Source organism: Marmota marmota, unplaced genomic scaffold (genome assembly GCF_001458135.2).
Source record: "Marmota marmota marmota unplaced genomic scaffold, marMar, whole genome shotgun sequence".
In the NCBI taxonomy this organism is placed as follows: Eukaryota; Metazoa; Chordata; class Mammalia; order Rodentia; family Sciuridae; genus Marmota; species Marmota marmota.
In genome coordinates, this window is record NW_025999998.1 from 8,558,005 (window position 1) to 8,574,252 (window position 16,248).

General features: G+C 37.3%; 1 long non-coding RNA gene across 7 annotated transcripts in view; it reads left to right on the forward strand.

The window, feature by feature from the left end:
• LOC125617892 overlaps positions 1-15,623 on the forward strand; it is a 155,846-nt gene extending 140,223 nt beyond the window's left edge. For 4 of the 7 annotated variants that reach the window (XR_007349016.1, XR_007349015.1, XR_007349019.1 and 1 more), the window contains 3 exons: positions 11,568-12,122; positions 12,249-12,424; positions 13,455-15,623. This is a non-coding gene — a long non-coding RNA (uncharacterized LOC125617892). The remainder of the gene's footprint in view (positions 1-11,567; positions 12,123-12,248; positions 12,425-13,454) is intronic. The other 3 variants (XR_007349017.1, XR_007349020.1, XR_007349018.1) reach the window with 3 other exon arrangements.
• The last annotated feature ends 625 nt before the right edge of the window (positions 15,624-16,248 follow it).

Genomic DNA, 16,248 nt, shown 5'->3' on the forward strand with positions numbered 1-16,248 from the left:
GCCACTTCAACAAGCCCAGAAAGTTTAAGGATTATGAGGACTTTGGTTTCTCAAATTCTGCCACCTACATTTCCTCAGTCCATGTCTTAGGGTCCTATTTTTTCCCTGTCAAGGCCTTGATTTGACTATGAGATCTAATAGGGCTTCCCTTCTCTGCAATTTGACTCTCATAAGCAGGTCCTGGGCCTAATCTGCTTTCTTCTTAGTAGTCAAGGGTCTCTGAGTGCTGTCGGAGAGGGCTTTTTATTGGAATATTATGCTCTGAATTAATGGTTGGTTAGGTTAAGCGTGCAAACTCCTCAACCCTTATAATTACCATTGGTACCCCATCTCTCTAGTGTTGGTGAGTTTGTGGCTGACAATATCCTATCCCTTTTCCCCTCTGGTGAGTTTCCTTGTAATTTTTGAGGTAGCAGCATGTCCCTCCTTTAATGGTGTTCATCCCTGGATAGCTTAAGAGTTCATTTTCCAGAAACATCTGCTATAACTTAATAATTAAAATAATTTTACCTCAAAGTCAAGACAAAATACCAACAAATACAGAAGCCAGAATTCCTAGATGTATGTCAATTTGCTTGTATTTTACAAACTGAATGATACTAGTAATGACTAAAGAAATTCCATGTAGATTCCAGTGTGCAACAAAGTTGAAGAGCGTCTTAATCCAGTGCTACTGTTAAAAATATTATGTTTTTTTTGCCATCGTCATAGTGATTTTCACTTATTTTTTAAAATAATATTCCTCTCTATTTTAGTTTGTCATTTTTCCTCTCATTTTTATTATATGAGAACTGTCTTTGCCAATATTCTTTTGGATAAAGTAGGAAGGGATATAATAAACTCATGTGTAGCATTACATCAAGTATGAAGGGGCCAGGAAAAATGATTTTTGCCTCATTGGGCCATCTCTTCCCTTATCTTCCTGTCCTTAAATAAGAGAATAGGCTTGCTATTTCAATTAGAAGACCAGAACTTCAGGCCAAGTTTTGTCATTTATTGCTTCTGTTTGCCTCAACAATTACTCTCTAAGTCTCCTGTTCCTCGTGTAGGGACAATCAGAAAATATACTTGCTGTCATCCCAACACTGCTCGCCCATTCTTCTCTAGTCACACCAGGCCATATTCTCTTCCTCTGACACAATTCAATATTGGTTTTCCTCTACCTGAAATACTCTTCCTGACACTCTTCAGTTGTCTGGCTTCTTATTCATCGGCCTCATCTCAAATGTGGCCTTCACTGTTCTACCTAAAGAAGATCACCTCATAAACTTCACTGTCCTGGCACACTGTTTTCTTCAGAGTGCAAATTACAATCTATAATTATTTTATGTGTGTATATAAAAGTTGTTTTCTGTACATTCAACTAGATTTAGGCCTTTTAACTGCAGTGCCAGTTCACGGTGTGACATAAAATAGACTCTTAATAAATGTTTGTTAAACATCTGAATTTACTTCATTGAGCTGGAACCTATTAACAATGAAGTATATGTGGAAAACATCTTCATTCTATTTCTATCTGTACTACACTTTAGATTCAAATAATGTTTCATAATGATAATGATCAAAGTGTTCCTTAGGTCAATGATTTGATGTGATGTCAAAATAATAACAGCTTTATGAAATTTGAAATTTTTATTATATGTTTCAAATATTCATGCTCATTTTTCTTGCAATATTTTTCTTGAAACGTGTCAGATACATTATCTAGTAAACTAATTATATGCAAAATTTGAATTAGGGAAGATTGGCAAAATTTGTGAGCTCAACATGTATAAATGATTATATATAAGTAAAGAATAGCTTTCCGCTCTGTCCATCAGCCAAAGTTTTTAAGTTCCTTTGATGTTGGAATTGAGGAAGAAAATCAGAATAGAACTGAAATAAATGCACTTCTAGAATGCCAATCACAGAAGTGCACATCAGCATTGAGCCCTATCCTAACTTAGCATTGGATATGCCTGAGAATGAGCAGCTACCACTGTCAGATGATTTGTATCCATAATCAGAAAAATGTGAGGCATAAAGTTCAGGTGCAGATTGACATTCTCCAGCCTGCTGAAGGAAGTAGATCATGACCTTTCAAAGCCACAAGTAATCACTTAAAGTCCATTTTCTTCTCAGCCACCTGGAACATCAAATCAAGAAGCATCGATGAAAGTCTCAGATTTTGAATTGCAAAGTGATACCCCAAACATCTGGCTATTACAGGTAGAGCTGGGGAAAGGGAAAATTAATCAAGCAGTGGATTTTTAAGAGAAAGTTGGCTTGCATCTTTTACACATAAGGTGGAGGAAACTTATGTTGAAAACCTTTTTTTTTTTTTTTTTTTTTTTTGCAGAAACAAAATCTTTTGTGACTACAATTCTTTTACTAGTTTTATGATAATGTGTCCTGGAGTAACTACTGAAATACACAGAATGGGAATTCTGATCTCTGAAGTTCTTAGAATTGGGTAGCATCAATTGCAAGTCCATCTCCATGTAACAGTGTGCTTCCTGGCTCTCACAGGCAAAGGCCTGCCTCTACAGCTTTATTACTCTACTAGCAATTTTCCTAGACTTGATCGCCCTCAGCTACTTCCTTAGGAATAGGGGAGACATGATATAATTTTGGACTCAATAATTGGCTGGAGGTCTTGGAGTTTCATCACTTTCCATTTCACATGGGGACAAGATAGGAAAGAACATGATTGGCTATTATATTTTGAATGCCTGCAATGTGTCAGGTTCTATTGGATGTATTAATTCATTTCATTCAACCCTCTCTATAACACTCTATGATTTAAAAAGAAAAAGTGACAAGGAAAAAGACAAATTTCCATTGGGAAAAATGTAAGTGACAAATGTATGTGACAGAGCATGGATGCAAACCCACCTCAAACAGACTCCCAAGGCTCATACTCTCTCCATTGTACTATCCAATTTTCACCTGAAGTCTACTAACTGTCTAATTTCTCATCAGTGTTAAGGCCAGTGCTCAGTAGGGGGCAGGTTGGACCAGTGACCTGCAGAGAATGCACCCTGTGTTTGAATTTAAACCTACCTCCTCAGAGAATTTCCTTTCATGGTCTCACAACAGTGCCTGTCGACACTTCTAGCCAAAGTATCAGCATCTTTAGCACCACTGAGCCTCCTTCCACCACTGATGATGATCAGGAGATGAAGGTGGTTCCCTCTGGAGACTACATCCTAGAGCTTTATGAAGCAGTAACTCTTATCAGTAGCTCAGGAGTATATAAATAAATCAATCAAAGAGAATCAAAGAACTTTTTGGTGATTTTAAGTAGTTAGATGAAGGAACATGTTGAAAGCAAATTCCCAGCCTTAAACATCAACCCCATCCTGACCATTCCCCAGATAATATCTCATGAAATAGAGAGAAATCCTCCCCACTGAGCGCTGCCCAAAATTTTATGAGAATAAAGGTGAAAAGACTGCTCTTGTTGGAAGCCATTATTGTAACAGGAAATATAACTCCAAACCTAAAGGGTCTAATACACTTCTGAATCCCTCTGTACCACTCAGCTGTCATTAAAAAACGTGGACTTAGAAATTATTTTTAGAGGATTTATTACCATTTCAATGATTAGTTTCTTGGAGACAGTTTCCTTGTTATACATTTGTTGAATTATCTGTGTCTTCTAACACAGTGACTTTCTAAGCAGTGGATACTCGGTACATATTTCTTAGTTAATTAAATCAGACATTATATGTTCTATAAAATAAAATAATTTCTTACTATGCAACCTCTGCAAACATGTGATTTGGTACAGAGCAGATATATTATGACCCATCTAGTTACTGGGGATATAAGAACACTGACATTTAAGATAGTAAATTATTTGCATTATAGAAAATTCACATAATCACCAATTCTTCAATCCCCTGAAGTGGTTATTTAATGCTCCACTGCAATTTGATATCCAAATCTTGGAATTTATTTAAAAAGTCAAACCACATTAGAGCCCTATCACTCAACATGGTTTTCTGATTAATGAGCTACAAAACAAATGAAGCAAGTTTTCAGTTAATGAGCTACAAATAAACCTATCTGTAAATACTAATTACCACTAATCTCCCAATTAGTTACACTTCAGGTTTATTCTCTTTGTATTTTCATTAATTTATTTCCTTTACCCTAATCAGTTAAGTTTCATCTAAAGATAATTATAAAGATATGATTTCCAGAGGGGAAGTATGGGGAACTCTATAGACCTGCTTCCCTACAAAAGAGCCTTAACTGGTATAATCATTTTTAAAAACCTAGCAACTATTTAAAGTATTGGTGAATTATATAAGGGCCTATAGCAAACGAAGAAACATTTATTCAAAAACTATATATGGTCAACTAATCTTGACAAGTGTGCCAAGAATATGTGATGGGAAAAGGATTATGTCTTCAATAGAGGGTGCTTAGAAAATTGTATGACCCTTACAAAAACAAACAAAAAACAAACAAACAAAAACATGAAAACTGAATATCCGCCGGCCAAATATTAGGTAAAAATGTACTAAAGACTTAAGTGTAATATCAAAAAAGCAGTATAAGACAGAAAATAATTAAAATAAGAGCTGAAATCAATGAAATTGAAACACAAGAAATAATTGAAAAAATTGACAGAACAGAAAGATAGTTCTTTGAAAAAATAAATAAAATTGACAGACCCTTAGCCATGCTAATGAAGAGAAGGAGAGAGAAAATTCAAATCACTAACATACATGATGAAAAAGGAAATATTCCAACAGAGACTACAGAAATATAGAAGATAATTAGAAAGGATTTTGAAAACTTGTACTACAATAAAATAGAAAATATTGAAGGCATTGACAAATTTCTAGAGTCATATAATTTGCCCAAATTGAATCAGGATGATATACAGAATTTAAACAGATCAATTTCATGTGACAAAATAGCAGACACCATCAAAAGTCTACAACCAAGAAAAGCCAGGACTGGATGGATACACAGCTGAGTTCTACAAGACCTTTAAAGAAGAACTAATACCAATACTACCCAATTTATTTCAGGAAATAGAAAAAGAGGCAGCACTTAAAAACTCATTCTATGAGGCCAATATCACTCTGATTCCAATATCAGGCAAAAACACATAAAAAAAAGAAAACTTCAGACCAATATCTCTAATGAACATAGATGCAAAAATTCTCAATAAAATTCTGGCAAATCGAATACAAAAACATATCAAAAAGATCGTGCACCACGATCAAGTGAGATTCATCCCATGGATGCAAGGTTGGTTCAATATATAGAAATCAATAAATGTAATTCATCACACCAATAGATTTAAAGATAAGAATTATATGATCATCTCAATAGAAATGACAATGAAAACTGAATATTCACCGGCCAAATTTTTTGTTTGTTTGTTTTTGTAAGGGTCATACAATTTTCTAAGCACCCTCTATTGAGAAAAAGCATTTGACAAACTACAAAACCCCTTTATGTTCAAAACACTGGAAAAACTAGGAATAACAGGCATATAGCTCAACATCATAAAGGCTATCTATGCTAAGCCCCAGACCAACATCATTCTAAATGAAGATAAATTGAAGGCATTCCCTCTAAAAATTGGAACAAGACAGGGATGCTTTCTTGCGCCACTTCTGTTTAACATGGTTCTTGAAACACTGGCCAGAGCAATTAGACAGAAGAAAGAAATTAAAGGGATACACATAGGAAAAGAAGAACTCAAATTGGCACTATTTGCCAATGATATGATTCTATACCTAGAAGATCCTAAAAGTTCCACCAGAAAACTTCTAGAACTAGTAGATAATATCAGCAAAGTAGCTGATCAAAGGCATTTATATATATCAGTGACAAATTCTAGAAAGGGGAACGAGGGAAACTACCTCATTTACAGTAGCCTCAAAAAAAAAAAAACTTAGGAATCAACTTAGTGAAACAGGTGAAAGATCTATATAATGAAAATTATAGAACCCTAAAGAAAGAAATCAAAGAAGACCTTAGAAGATGGAAAGATCTACCTTGCTCTTAGATAGGCAGAATTAATATTATCAAAATGACCATACTTCCAAAAGCACTATATAGATTTAATGCAATTCCGATCAAAACCCCAATGGAATTCCTCATAGAAATAGAAAAAGCAATCATGAAATTCATCTGGAAAAACAAGAGACCCAGAATAGCTAAAGCAATCCTTATCAGCAAGAGTGAAGCAGGTGGCATCACTATACCAGACCTTAATCTACACTACAAAGCAACAGTAACAGCAGGATATTGGCACCAAAACAGACTGGTACACCAATGGTACAGAATAGAGGACACAGAGACTAACCTACAAAATTACAATTATCTTACATTAAACAAAGGTGCCAAAAACATGCTGGAGAAAAGATAGCCTCTTCAACAAATGGTGCTAGGAAAACTGAAAATCCATATGCAACAAAATGAAATTAAACCCCTATCTCTCACCATGCACAAAACTCAACTCAAAGTGGATCAAGGACTTACAAATACAACCAGAGACCCTATGTCTACTAGAAGAAAAAGTAGGCCCTAATCTCCATCATGTGGAATTAGGCCCCAACTTCCTTAATAAGACTTCTGTGGCACAAGAATTAAAATCAAGAATCAATAAATGGGATGGATTCAAACTAAAAAGTTTCTTCTCAGCAAAAGAAAAATCTGTGAGGTGAATAGAGGGCTTACATCTTGGGAGCAAATTTTTACTACTCACACATCAGATAGAGCATTAACCACTATGGTATATAAAGAACTCAAAAAGCTAAACACCAAAAAAACAAATAACCCAATCAATAAATGGGCCAAGGACCTGAACAGACACTTCTCAGAAGAAGATATACAATCAATCAACAAATACATGGAAAAAAAAATGTTTATCATCACTAGCAATTAGAGAAATGCAATTCAAAACCACTCTAAGATTTTATCCCACTCCAGTCAGAATGGCAGCCATTATGCATACAAACAACAATAAGTGTTGGCGAGGATGTGGGGGAAAAGGTACACTCATACACTGCTGGTGGGACTGCAAATTGGTGTAGCCAATATGGAAAGCAGTATGGAGATTTCTTGGAAAATTGGGAATGGAACCACCATTTGACCCAGCTATCCCTCTCCTCGGTCTATACCCAAAAGACTTAAAAACAGCATGCTACAGGGACACGGCCACATCAATGTTTATAGCAGCACAATTCACAATAGCTATACTGTGGAGCCAACCTAGATTCCCTTCAATAGATGAATGGATAAAAAAAATGTGGCATATATACACAATGGAATATTACTTAGCAATAAAAGAGAATAAAATCATGGCATTTGCAGGTAAATGTTTGGAATTAGAGAACATAATGCTAAGTGAAGTTAGCCAATCCTAAAAATACAAATGCTGAATGTTTTCTTTGATACAAGGAGGCTGATTCATAGTTGGGTAGGGAGAGGGAGCATGGGAGGAATAGACAAACTCTAGATAGGGTAGGGGGGTTGGAGGGGAAGGGATGGGGCATGTGGTTATAAATGTGGTGGAATGTGATGATCATTATTATCCAAAGTACATGTATAAAGACACAAATTGGTGTGAATATACTTTGTATACAACTAGAGATATGAAAAATTGTGCTCTATATGTGTAATAAGAATTGTAATATATCCCATCTAATTCAAATGTATGATATGTCAAGGTCATTGTGCTGTCATGTGTATCTAATTAAAACAAATTTTAAAAAAATATAAATCAATAAAATTTTTTAAAAAAATTTAAAAATGGAAAAGAAAGATATAATGTGACATGATCATTTCTTAAAATTATATGGATACATGTGTTTGACATGGAAATGTGCCCCCAAAATGTACTGTGAATAAAAATTAAATCGTAAAAAACATTTTTACAACAGTAAATGATAAACAAAGCACACATTTCATTTAAATTTATGTAAAAAAATTGAGCAAAGAATCCAAATACACATTTTTCCTAAGTTATGCTGTAAGTTATTGATGAAGCCAGAATTTGAAATATGAAACTTTGAAGCCTGTCTCTCAGTCAGGTGCCCTTTGCTACATAGCTGCAAAATAGCCATGGTTTTATCTTGTGAATTATCCTCTTTCTGTTGTTTATGCATTAGAGGAATCCTTTCCTTTTTCAATATCTAATCCAGATCAATGAAAATGTTTGTAACTGTTTCAAAGATCAGTCACTATCAAGTAGGAGAAGAAGCAACTAAATTAGACAATGGGCGGGAGCAGGGGTGAGTTAGAACCTTTTGGGTGTGACCAAGGTGGCTAGCTTTCTAACAAAATTTGGTGCTTCTTCCCTTACATAGGTACATAGAGATAGAAATGACAGTCAGTGTGTTCATATATCAGGTTCCTACTACTAGATGTGCAGGTGGGGATTTTAAGTAGCATGGATCTTTTCTGTACTTTCTCTTTCCCTTTCCACTGGCTGCCAAGACTTCTGAATCCCCAGGGAATGGTAAAAGCAATAACTATGGAGAGACCTATGTGGAAGGAAGCCACTGACTATCCAGGGAGGACTCTTACAGGAGCAAGAAATAAACTTGTACTGTGTTAGACCACTGAAAGTTTTGGATTTGATACAGCAGTTCACATCTGAGTTCATATCTGGGAGATAGAAGAAAATATGGGGCAAAAGAAGAGCTGAGGGATGTCAAAAAATATGGGTTGGTGGATATAAAAATTGCAAGACACAGAGTCATTCCAGCTAAACTGGGAAAGGACCTGGAATAAAACAGATGAGCACTCTCCACACCATGTCCTCCCTAACTCGTTCAGTCAGTACATCAGGTGGCCTCATTCTGCTAAGCACTATTGCTTCTATTTCTCTCCATTCCTGTTTTCATTACCTGAGGCTGGATTTTCATCTTTTGGTGGGTTTACTGCAAATACTTTCTAACGGGGTGTGTATTTTGTAGCACACAAATGGGATTAGGACCCACATCTCCACACCTCCTCTTCCAGCTTGAACCTTTTCAATTAATTACCAAAATGATTACAGTGAAGTCCAGACTTCTTTGCAAGACACTCATGGCCCTTTATGCCATGGCCTCTGTTTCAGCGATCACCTTCCTGCCTTAGATTGTATAACTGCAGTTGTCCTCATCAAATTATTTTGGCTTTCTGAGTGGGTCATGCCTCTTGTGTCTCTTAGTCATTGCATAAGATACCCTGCCATCTGAAATGTCCTGCCTCATCCCTTCTCCCTTCTTCCCCACCATGTCTCTCTTTACCAGCGGTAATATTTCCACTCAATTTAGCTGTTGCCCCTTCTAGAAAGGTTTTTCAGACACCCTCAGTCCCAATTAGCATCTTATTTTCTGTTTTTTCTTAGTACCCTATTCATACCTCCATCAAAGGATTTTTCATATTCCCAAACTATTTCTCTATCAGTATCTTCTGTTAGATTGATCCTCAAGGTCAGAAACAACCATTCACCACTGAATCTTGGCATGCTGTAGATACTTGGCACAGAGTAGGTGCTCAGTAGTTTTTTGGTTTTTTTTAGGGGGGTTTGGTTATTGTTTTTGTTTTTGGTCTAGGTGGATGATTTGGAATAAATGCCTGTTTGTTACAAGCCTAAGAAAAAGTCATATACAAGACAATTATTAGCCATGCTGGTTAGCTACTAGTGAAAATAGAATCACTTTCTTTTTTCTATAAACTTATTTATTTAATTTTCATCTGTAAATAGTTTTTCACATATGATTGAAATGGATATTTGAAAGAATTTGATTGATTAATTAATTACTAATATGTAAGTAGACAAGCCAGTACATCTCCCTCTCATTCTCCAATCGAGCCAGAACTTGAAAAAACCTGGTTGACTGGTCTTGAGGAATAAAGCACACATGAGATTAAGACTTTGGCTCTTGACTCAGAGATGTCAGTGTGGAGTCCTGCCATAACACTTTGTAGCCATGCGGCGGTAGCCATGCGGCCTTGGGCAATGAAATAATGTTTCAAATGTCTTTAGCAGAGTGTCTGCTACATAATGAGTCCAACAGCTGGTAGCAATAGGGATTATGTTATTTTTGCTACAAATATTAATATTAATTTTATCATTATCTTGTCCTAATAGTGTTGTCAGACTGTGACTAAGGCATCTTCACCTGGGGGTTTGTACACTACGCGCAGAAAAAGTAACTAAGAAAGACCAGCCCTATGAGGTCATTGGGGAAGACCTAAAGCTCCTCATTGGACGGGCAAGAAAACCCACACATCATCAGGGTTACAAGACCTGCTCCTAGTCACGTAGCTAGCCAGGACAGAGCTGAGACTCAAACCAGAACTTCTGATTCCAAAGCCAGTTCTCTTTCCACTACAGTGCCCAGCCTCTGGGCATTAGCATTGCCATGTCCCATAGGCTTCCACAATTCTAAGATCAAATAGGACTTTAGATTCCAAATAGGCATACAGGGACTGCCTGTTCCCCTCTCTCTATTCATAGGTACTCGGGATTGTGGGCCCATAGGGCATTCTGCCCATGCTTCAGTGCTTTCGGATATGGCTCCCCTCCCCCAAGGACTCCTTCTGCCACGGGGTCAGACTGGCTCGAACATAGACTAAAGTGCCTTTCTACAGAGTTGCTTCCACGTCTCCCCCAGGACTAGGCTGGGAATGCCATCTACCCACTGCACTCCAGAAGCCCAGAGATCCCAGGGATTCTGTGCTTGGTAGATGCCTATCATGGAAACTAAACATGACACTTGAGTGAACATCAGGGTGTGCTAAATCTCTGAAGTAAGATGCTCAGTGCAAACTGTGAAAGCAGATAACATACAGCACTCAGAAAGTCATAGATTGTCCAAGCCTGATAGGAATTGAGGCCTCATCTAGACTGAACTATTTATTTTGCAGAGGAGGAGATCTGGGCACAGAAATAGGAACAAAATGTCCAGGCCATGGTGGTAGTGGTTGTGGGGTGTCTCCTAGGTCCCATTGTCCTGTCCTTTCCATCATACTTATCATTCACATCTTTCTGGGGAACTATCATAATTGAAGACCTCCTCTGGAGACCTACTGCTTCAGGCATAGAAACCTGCTTAGAATATCCACCATGGTTGTGGGAAGCTGGTCTTTACTTAGGCCATTGTTAGTGATCAGGAACACCTTCCAAGGGTGGGACTTTATGTAAAGAGCCTAAAGCCAGGACATATAGATATGTGATCAGTTCTAGAGCTGTTCTGAGAACAGTGCTCACCACTGTTAGCATATAGAGGAATGTGCTGGAGAGGCGAAATATCATTAGGATCCTGAGTCAATCGAAGGCCAAAACCAGGAGAGGGGTTATCAGTTGCAAGAGTTAATTAACTCCTTAGGGGAATTGGAGAATAAGTATTGCCCCTGGCTCCTCTACTGCTCTTAGCCCACTGCCCCTCTGTAAGTGGTGGGAAATCTTGAAGAGACCATACTGAGTTAATCAGTTCATGGAAGCTTTAATGTCTTTAAATCCTATAGAATTGATATCTCAGAACCTCCAGGGGCTCCCTAAACCAGAATTTTTTCCAGGTGGACATACAGGTAGCATATCTAATGTCCTCTGTTCTTAGCCTCTTGTATTCCAGACCTTTACCCCAGTTCTCAATCAACGATGCACAATTCCCTACAGTATACACTGCCCTTCCAGAAGGCCAAGGAGATGGGTCCATAGCAGGGGACTCTTCACAGATAATGGAGAACTGAAAGTGGGTCAGAAAGGGAAAACACCTGGTAAGCATATTACATTCCATCCCATTTAATGCAGGAAACACTATTTCTTTATCCTTAAGCCTCCATTATCTTCCTTGGTCCCCAGTACATGGAAGAGACTGCATAAACCTCCAGCCAATGACTTGGTAAATAAATGAATGAAAGAATAAAGTGAGTGCTTGAGTTAATGAGTAAATGAATGAACCATCTAGATGAGAAAATGACTGCTGAAAAACACAAAGGGAATTGCAAAACTTTGACAACACATACAAAAATCTGGATGAATTCTATGACGGAGAAAGATCATCTCTTTATATAATTTCCATCGATACAGAATTTCCTCTTCCATTTTTTATTCTCCAGAACTCTATAAAACAAGAACACTATAAATGAATTATTAAAATAATTCATTTAAGGTAATCTTTAAAATTTAAATGTTTTAATAAAACATTTAAAGTAATTTTTGTATGATTTCTTTCATTTCTCTAGCTAGTAGAATCTTTTTTTCCTCAGAAACTATTTTTCATTCGTATTCTCTCAAGGATCCCATATATGGTTACACCTTGCCTCGTCATCACCAAATTCATTGAGACCTTGGTAAGGAAAGAGGCAAATGGAAATAAGAGAAAAAAAGAAGTGAGGAGAGGTGTTCTAGATGCAGACAACCTTGCAGTCCTGAGTCCTGGGTCCACCATTTATCAGAACAGCTTTGCACAAGGTACTTAGCCTCTGGATTATAATGGAACTTACCTGTGGGCATGATTATGAGTAATCACATAAGGAAAGTACTTTGCATCCTTGTTACCATATAGTTATTGCTGAATTTTAGTTATCATATTGTATTGCTATACTACTGTATTATATTACAGCATATTGTATAACATCATATCATTTCATATCAATCATATATGATATATATAATTTTATATAGCAGTATTATACATAGCAGTATTATATAGCCATTATCTATAATATATAGGATACATATTATAATGTAATATATTACAATTTACTACTTATAGACATTATATATGTGTGTATATGTATAATTTCCAAATATGTGTTATATATTACATATGCCATACAGTATATAGCCAGCAGTGTATTGACTTTGGCTTTGTTAAACATGTTTCTGAATGTGTTGACCGAAGTCACATATTCCATATAGCTCTCCTCCAGTCAGCTCCTCTTTTTCTATCCAGACTCAGACCATTCTTTACTGCTCTCTTCTGTGTACTCTGAAGGTAGAATCCAGGCCTCCACTTGGTTTTCCTCTGAAACAAGAAGGTAGCTGAACCATTCTGACCTTCTCAAAGTGTGTCTCCTTCCTTCTCATTCAGGAGAAGTCAACTGAGTACAGAGTCCTGATATGAGCCTTGCCTTTAGGGGAGGAAAACCACTTCCAATCTCTTTGGTTCACCTGAATTTCACCCTTTCCCTCCAGCATCCCAAACTCCCACTCACTCGCCTCAACAAGCCAGGTTTTGGAGTTGGTTGGATGGTTACAGTTATTAGAGCTCAAAGGTAAGTCCAGAGTTGAATCTGGCTGCTCATTTCACTCCCTCCACCGAGGCAGTCCAGGTCAGGGCAGTGGTAGGGAAAGGCCAGGGGTTTAGAGTAGCCTTCACTCGTCAGGAAGACATGATATCAAGTTAGAGAAAATAAAATACGTTGACACATATAACTATATGCTCAATTCTGAGCAATCACTGTTGGTTGATTTCTTCTCTCCTTTTCATCTTCTTTAGGTTCTAGGATCCCTATTTTATAGGGCATGGCAACATGCTAAAGGAGGATGGAGCCCTTCCCCCAGCCAGAAGGAATGGAGGGTAGACAGCTTATGTCAAGCATGGAAATTTTATTTTCCTTTCCCCATGATTGCTTTGGGAATGGGAAAGGGACCCAGTTCTGAGCAATAAGATCAAATGGACAGTCTAGTGGTGGGTTCGACTCAGAAGCTTTTTGTTTCCTGCTATAAAGAGAAGCAGCAAGTTCCCTCCTCCATGACTTAAATGCAATTATGTATGAATGTGGTACCTGGAGCTGCAACAATTATTTTGTGATCATAAGCCAACAATCCAAAGAGCAAAAGTAGAACAATAACAGAACGTGGAGTTTTTGATGATATTATTGAATTGTTGAATTAATTTAGAATAATCTATATCTAGACTTTCCATGATTTGTGAGATGATTAAAATTTTCTATTGTTGTAGCCAGTATTTTTCTCTTACATGCAACCAAAGACATCTTGTGTCATATAAACACTATCCAACTTGTGTTGTAATTTGTCCATTTTCACATTTGTAAGTTCTATTTTTATTGATTTTTGTATTCCTAGCACTGAGTATAAGACTGGCACTTAGTAAGACTTTAACAATTGATTGAAAAGGTGTTAGATGCAGGATTCAATTTTAGGTTCTGTGAAACTTTGATTGTCTCATTTCAAATTCATTTCTATTACTAGGAAAAAAGAATTATTGAGAAGCACTATGAAAAATGTCCACAATAAAAACATACAGTGTTACCTGTCATAAATATATAAATAATTACTGGTATAGTAGCTACTGCTGAGAAATGTCTCTTGAAGATTCCCAGAAATTCCTGTCAGTCACATTAAGACCTAAGTCTCTGGTGATCATTCCTTCTGGACCCAAATCAGTGTACATAGCCATGGAGTATTTAAAGTGATATTGCTCTAGAAAACCTAGGATGTGTGTTTTGTACATTTAGTAAGGATTTCTTTAATATCTTCTACTTACCAGGCACTTCATTAAGCACTGGGGATGAGAAATGAACCACCACTCGGCCCTTATCCATGAAAAGCTTAAGTGCCAATACAAAGCTACTGACCTACATGGAAGTGGTCACAAATCTCATGCCCAGTCCTCTTAGAATAGCATGGTGTTACCACTGAGTTAACTAAGAAAACCGAATTCTTAGGCATTTATCTTTGACGATGTTCACAAAATGGTGAAATGGAAATTTCCCAGGCTCAGCCTTCCTGAGCCGAGTCTGTTTTGGAAGGTGACTTTCTGCTGTAGTTGCACTCAGCCTTCAACATGTACCTCTCATCCTCTAGAGGCACTCCTAGCCCAGAGTGTGCCCTCTGCATGGTTCTCCCAGAATGGCTATTCCAAGAGGAAAAGGGGTTTGGGTGAATATTTGAGAAGATTATGGGTAGTGCCTTGCTTCCCTACCAATCAGCACATACAAAGAAAATACCAATCCGAGCCCATTCTCCTCCTAGCCAACCAAAGGAGGCCAGAGCTCTTGTGCTCAGCACCATTGGTCCCCCAGGCTCAAGAGCTCCTCTCAGTCCCACATGGAGTTTAAGTGTACAAAAACACCAAACTTAGAACTATTAATTTCCTCACTAATCTGCCTTTTGTAGAAATTGCTGGAAACTGGCTTTTCTATCCCTCTCCCCTAACATGAGCCTTCCCACCATCCCTTAAAGACATTTTTCTCTTCTCTCCTGTCATTAAGCTTTTAGAGATGTCCTGGCCTTCTGCTAGTTGCTCCAGCTGTATTTTTTCTCCTTGAAGAGGCATAGATACCAAAGCCTTACTGGGAATGAATCCTAGTTCCTCCACTGAACAGCTGTCAGATTCAAGTTACGATCACTCCCTGTGGCTCAGTTTCTACATCTATAAAATGGAAATTTACCACCTTTGCTCTCAGAGTTCCCATCTTGGGCTTCCAGCTTGCATCCTTGACCCCTTCTGAGCTGACCTCCTACAGTCACCCTTCACCACACAGACTCATGTTTGTGGAACCACCAAGTATAACCATCGCTATATTCAAGACTCATCTGCACCTGGTTTATGGGAAAAAAGTTTGTGGGAAAAAAGTCTTAAAACTGTGTATGTGCCTTTTTATGTACAGATGTTACACTTCAATAAATAATTTGTTTAAAATCTTTACAGTCATGTTAAGCCCACTGAGCCAAACAGGGCTTACTTTCTCAGTCTGCTCTCTTTCCCCCTATGTTTAGTCCCAACAGTTGCATATGCTTATTTTAGAAAGACAACAAAAAACAGCAAAAGAATGAAAATCAAAAACCACCCATGCCCTTCCCAGCACTCAGAGACAATCACTAATATTTTAGAAGGTGTCTATAATTTTTTTACTATAAAAATGGAATCATATGTTAATAATGTTTTATAACCTTTTTTGAGGTAATCTACTCTAGTTCCAAAATATTGTCTTTTAAAAGGTGCATTATATACCATCAGATGGGTGAAGCATAATTATTTAACTGATCCCTATTGCTAGAGATATACGTGGTTTCAGTATTCAGGAATGCTGCTTTCAACAGCTCTGGAACTAAATCATTGCACTTCCCTGGGTTTCACTCAATTCAATTTTCAATTATTCACATGGCTCCTTCCAGCCTTATTTAAGCTTCTTGATCTTTGAGGCAATTCAAAATTGCTTTATTATGCACTAGATCTTCCAGACTTTTTCTCTGAAAGATTTACATTTCACTGAAACAAATAATGAATTTGATGCAGGCATTTTCAAGGATAGGATGGGAAAGAA